Genomic DNA, 6,103 nt, shown 5'->3' with positions numbered 1-6,103 from the left:
TGATTTTGATAATACCAACGTTGTTTATACCAACAGACACCAACAAAGTTTATATTGAATAAATTGTATTGTCTGCCATAAAAATGTGTCTAGCGTGAGGAATATGAAATCCAAATAGGCTAGATAAGGTCAGAGGTTACACTTACTCTATATTATAGAATATAGTATTTCATACTCAAATTAGTTTTGTTCCATGATGAATACAAATTTCATTTAATCAAAGATATTAAACAGTTATCAAAAAACATAGACCACTCTATACTGTACAAGACAGCCTAAAATGTATTAATCAAATTAACTTATGTCTGCATAGCAATTGTCTGAGTAAACAATAATTATGGTTAATGGAATGTAGCTTAATATCAAACCAAAATAAGCTATTTGACACAGAACAAACTAATGACTTTTAATATGGTTCTTTTAGAAGAGACTTACCAGTAATTTCATCAAGAGCACTATTATTCTGGTAATGTTCACCATGTGCTTTACTGAAAGCAGTTGAAGGCTATTAATAGAATCAAAGGTTTGTTAGCTACTAGTGTAGACAGATTGCTATAACACTATTAAAAGTATTTTATTCAGAATACATCTTGGAAAATGTGCCTACAAATGCAAAAGCACATCCATGTGTGGCTAAGAATCTTTGCCACTATTTTAAATGGAATTTTCCCACATGGTAAAGACCGGGACTGTGCTACACAGAAAAATATGGTTTATTAAAATGTACACCATAGAGTACATTTTCATCATTTATAATAGGGGAACTGCAATACTATTTTTATATTTCAAGGTTAGAAAGAATCACCTTTGATGAGTGCATTTCAAACCAAAATAAAAGTAAACTATACACAGTAACTTGTAAAACTTCCAATTTATGCCACAAAATCAACTAAATTTCCAGATATGCACAGCTCTATATTCTGTAATTCAGAACAAGACAACAAAACTTCCAGTGACATTGTAAACAAGCAGGCTTGTGAATAACATCTCTTTCAATCCAATAGAAATATTGCTTTCGATTTTGAGATAGTTTTGCTCACAAATACTATTTGTTACGTCTGCATGTAGATCACATTGGAACATTTCTGCACCTGCACAAGCTGTACTTATTTGCTTGTACATCACATTACATTAATCATTACAGTGACTAGTGAGCAGGAAGGGACCGGCTCACATCACAATTTGTGGGAACTGGAATGTGAGTTTGTGACAACATGGCGACTTACAGCACTTTCAAAAAGTTCAGGATTTTGTGCTTTTGTGTACATTTTTTCGATAACATCAATGAATTTATTTTGTTACCAAGATTTAACAACCGGTCGGAGAAATTGGGCCTGCGGTTTGCCTTTAACTACAGAGAGTTTGAAAAGTTCCAGGGGTATTGTTCATCACTCATATGGATTACCAAAAAAGCAGCTTAGTGAGCATAAAGTTTGCATACTGTATGTTGACTGCTAGAGTGAAACTGTATTGTGGCATCACACTCTGATTTTCATCGTATATCAGAATGTGGCTGAAGCTGTGGTAGCTCAGAAGGCACGGGCATCTAGCTCCTGACTGGAAGGTCCTGGGTTCAATCCCAAGTAGGAGCGAGTACAGTATGTAGCTTGCTCTAATTCCTTCCGGATGGCTCCTAGGTCCACTCAGCCTGCTTTCCAAATGAGTACCAGGGGTAAGTCCTTCCAGGGGTAATAGGCTGGCTGGAGTGTGATGCTGACCACATCACCTCCACCTCCAGTGTTGGATGGTTGAGAAAAATGGGGGGCAAGGGCCTTGATGGCCTGGATAGGGACCTACCTACCTATCAGAATGTGGCCAAGATAGTCATCATCTCATTCCAGCATTTTTAACTTGTGTTATTGATTTCTGGATTCTGTTGTGCTTCAGTTACTATATACTGTAGAGCTGTCACTTTATAGAGACAATTATTTACCCCACTTCAGCATCTAAACCCTTCCAGTACAGCTCTCTCAAAACACTGCTGAAAAGGATATAGACTGTGCTGATTACCTACAGGCAGACATCTGTGTTTTATTGAAGATGTAGCAACTACTGAGTTTAGTGACAGGTTTTATATACAGTAAATCATCTGAAATCCAACTGACCTTGTCGTTTAAAAGCACAAACAACAAAGAAAAGCCTTGAAGGAAAATCAGTCCAGGAATTGAGTTAATAAATATTTGTATCCCTTCCTGGATTGACAGAGAAGTGTTTATCTGTCTTATCTCCGACTTTAACCTCAGACCCCTTATTAAACAAAATGCTTTTTGAAAATTTGGCAACAACTAAATTATATCACTAGATGGCAATGTAGCACATTTAATCCCACTACGTAATCCTATATTTGACCCGATTAAATCAATTGAGAACAAATTCTGAGGGCCACCCAGAAAGTAATGCTTAATGCTTAATACTTAATGCTTTTGTATTATCATGTTTTTATGCACGACTACGCAGTGTCAGAGTTGATACAGGTTTTTGTAAAAATATTTTGGAACTCTGCAACAGGAAGCAGGAAAACTTAATCTTACAGCACTTATAGTTTCATTGTCTTGCTGTGGGAGTTGCTTTTAATATGGGGCATTACTTTACTTTCTGGGTGATCCTTAAACAATGACAACTTACTGGCATGTATCCAGTTACCCAGTAGAAATAATTTGAGAAAAGTACCTTGCTCAAGGATACAACAGCAGTATCCTTCAATGGAGTTTGTATGTTCTCCCTGTGCAGTCCAAAGACATACTGGTAGGATAATTTGCTTCTAGAAAAAGTGGCGTGAGTGTGTGCACGTCTGAGTGTTTGCCCTGTGATGGACTGGCATCCCATGCAGGGTGTACCCTGCCTTGCACCTATTGCTTGCCAGCCATAGGCTCTGGCTCCACTGAGATCCTGAATTGGAAGAATCGGTTCGAAAAGGGATGAATGGAGAAACGGTTCGATGTAAATTAAAATGTATTACAGTTATAGTTATGATTTTTAAACTTTAACTTTACTTATGGTTATTTTGTTGAAGAATGCCTCCGTAGTTGCCAATTTTGCCTTACATGACTACTTCCTAGTTCTTGTTTTCTCCCCTGCTTGATCAAATCCAGATCCCATTCTTCAATTGTGGCTTAATTAGGAAGCTGCCTTAACTAGTGTCAACAGTGATGTTTATGCAATTGCAGTGTGGTTTTTGGGGAAGCCCCTGTTAAAGCAATCTCAGGCCTTGGGGGAGAGTAATCCAGCAGGACTCAGGAGTGACTGTATCTGGAAAGCTTATAAAAACCACAGACTTTATGAATCCGCTATGCTTTTAGCAATAAAAGCACCTCAAGTATGCAAACTGCATCGCTTACAGTTGCACTATAAAATAACAAATTATTAAATGAAATAAGACATAAAGTCAAAATAAGCTGTTAGATTTTGTTAACTGTGTTTTTTTTATTTTCATATTAAGGTGGATTTAGTGTGTGTATGCAGCTGCTGGTCCCTTGGCTTTTCCATGTATATCCATTTAAGAAGGGGAAAATGATAATAAGGAAATACATTTAACCCTAATAAACATCACCCTGTAAACAACCCTCGCAGATTGACAAATCGTCAGTTAGATACAGCTGGTCTCATTAGACATGGTTTCAGCACAGCGCCATGAGAGTAAGTGTGCGACATCACTAACATTTTATTCTGAAATACTTGGGAGGTCGGGAATTGTACAAATACTACTATAGGTAAACAAAACTTTCACTATATAATCAGTGAGATTACACACAGGCTGGAGATATGAGAACATTCACAAAAAGCCATTTGTTTGGCTTGAAATATCTAATTGTTCTAATGTTAAAACTTTTGATTTTTTTAAAGTATAAACCTTATTTTTTATCCGATATTCATGTGTTCAACAGAGGTATTCAAGGATGTCTAATAGACTGGGTATTATGTATTCGTGTCAAACAGAGACTAAACTGAGAACCAACTCATAGCATTTGCAGTGAGTCAGATCAGATGTTTGAGAAAAGCCGTTGTGTATTACCCCACTCATAGTAGATTAATCCTTTTAAAGTGACTGGAAAATATAAAGTGATGAAATATCCTATAATTACAGCTATGATGCATGTCAACCAAAGTGACAGAAATGGCAGGGACAATTATCATTAAAGCCAGATTGCTCAGGCAGTATCATGCCCCTTTTTAATCTGTAGTGGTTTCTTATCAGTGCACAGACAGACTGGTATGAGGGTTCATGCTCTGTCATGTGAGGTGACATCACTGCCACACATCCATTAGAAAGTCAGATGATATTGACATTGTCATCTCTTGGGAACATGTCAGATATGCCATATCATTTCTGGCCAGGGAGGCCAGCAAAAAATATCCACCCATGCCCACCCTCCTTAATTCCAATTATGGACTCAGTTACTGTATGTTTGACAGCAAAAACTGTGGACGGTGCTCAAGAGAGAGCTGTGGGCCGTAGACTCGCATAAATATAACGTTAGTTTATTAAATAAGTTAATTGTACAAGTTGTATCACATTAACAGAACCAAAATTCATTTTAAAATGAGTAATACTCACTATACTACTCAGTAATACTCATTCCACTAAAAGTGGATTGCTCTTTTCAAGCTTCCCTTGATGTCCTTTATTTGTCTTGTGGCAAATGGACAAGATCAGATCATTTCTTTTGATGTCAAGAATATTTTTAGCATGTTAAGACACTGTTGTTTGGTCTCTTGTTTTTCAGTTCATGTAGTCAGAGGAGTGAATCTCAGATCCCTTTCTGAAAGACATGAAGGTGAACTCAGATCTTTTTTAGATGATTTCTGTTACTTCTTTTTGCAGTTTGCTTTATTTTACAAAGTACTTTGCTAGTACCGTTAGAGAACTGATAAAACACTTCTTAATGTCAGTTAAACTCCTGCAATGTATTCTGTTGCTTTAGCTGGATTCCAGTCCATTGCAGAGCACACACAGAGACAGACCCACAAGACTCACACCAGGGTCAATTTTCCCAGCAGCCCATTAATCTAGAAGTCAATTACCACCTCAGAAGCAAATTTCTAATAGGTCTTTGGATGGTGAAAGGAAACCAGAGCACCTGAAGGAAACCCACACAAACATGGGGAGAACATTCAAATTCCATGCAGATAGCACCCCAAGAACTGAACTGTGCCACCCACCTGCCTGTCTATGTATTTTTTCTTGAAATACAGGACAAATTCAACTTCAGCTAACGAAGAAAATAGTATTGTTTAATGGGTAATATACAGTATCATACCCAAGTGAATTGAACTTCAAAGCCCTGAAACTTCCTACAGAAAACAAGAGCTAGCATGTCTAAGTTTCCGGTTTCTTCCTCAGATCGCGTTACTTGCAATTTATTGTGCTGATGTTTTTGTAACCTAATTAGCAGGACTCATTCTTGTACGACAGGTCAGGGATCCACCTCTTCCTGGAAAGTAGAGCACAAGTGAAGTGGCTTGCAGCAAGCACATATCAAGAAATATCTTTGACTTTTTTTTAACACACAGTGGTTATTGTGGGGAGTTTTTTCTTCGGGAAAAAAAAAATCTTATCATACTCCAAAGCGCAACTTCTTAAGATAACCCTGCTTGCTTCTTTCTCTTTGCAGAAATACAGTACACACAAAATAATATTGAGCTGTCATTTAAAAAAAGTCAATTAGAAATTGTAATATTTTACAGTCTGGACATCTTATGGTGATTCCATAAAGTCATAATAAATTGAATGTTCACCCTCTAATAAATGGATTTCACAGTTCACAAACATTTCACATACAACATGTTTTGTGGTGAATTCTGGATTTCTCCGATGATTCTCCAATGTCACTACTTTTGACAGTCTGTGGTTGCTTTATTTTCTAGTACTGTTTTTGTGCAAGACTGTATAAGCTGTATCACCACACACTGATGTGTTGACCTTCTTTTCAAACCAGAAAATGTACATTGCACAAGATGTGACATTTGTGCTCAAGAATCTGAAAAGGCTTTTAATGCCGTCAAAAGATTGGTTAACCACAGAGATTAACGTCACTTACCACAGAGCTAGGATGGTATAACTTATGATCTTTTGGTATTAAACTAGTGCAATTGCATCCTTTTA

The sequence above is a fragment of the Atractosteus spatula genome, chromosome 14 (assembly GCF_055471065.1).
Source record: "Atractosteus spatula isolate fAtrSpa1 chromosome 14, fAtrSpa1.hap1, whole genome shotgun sequence".
NCBI lineage: Eukaryota > Metazoa > Chordata > Actinopteri > Semionotiformes > Lepisosteidae > Atractosteus > Atractosteus spatula.
The sequence above is the reverse complement of the archived record's forward strand: the minus strand, read 5'-3'. Positions refer to the sequence as shown.